Consider the following 314-nt stretch of genomic DNA (forward strand, 5'->3'; position numbering starts at 1 on the left):
ATATGTAATAATAAAATTGTTACTTCTTATTAGTCTCTAGATTAGAGAAGTCGCCTGCTTCAACTTTTTACAGTCATTTAATAAAATAATTGTTTTTAAAAATAAAGTTTCATTGATTGACAAGATAATTGCAACAGGATGTTTTTTTCCACTGTATTGTATCGTATTCCATAAATAAATATACTCCAATTAAAAATTGCGATAAGTAGTGATAGTTAAAATACTACCAGTGCAATTACTAAACGTTTACCAAACGAAAATAAAATCTGTTAGAGTAAACACACATAGATCATCATCGGACGGACGAAATAAAG

Source organism: Agrilus planipennis, unplaced genomic scaffold, assembly GCF_000699045.2.
Source record: "Agrilus planipennis isolate EAB-ADULT unplaced genomic scaffold, Apla_2.0 scaffold44, whole genome shotgun sequence".
Lineage (NCBI taxonomy): Eukaryota > Metazoa > Arthropoda > Insecta > Coleoptera > Buprestidae > Agrilus > Agrilus planipennis.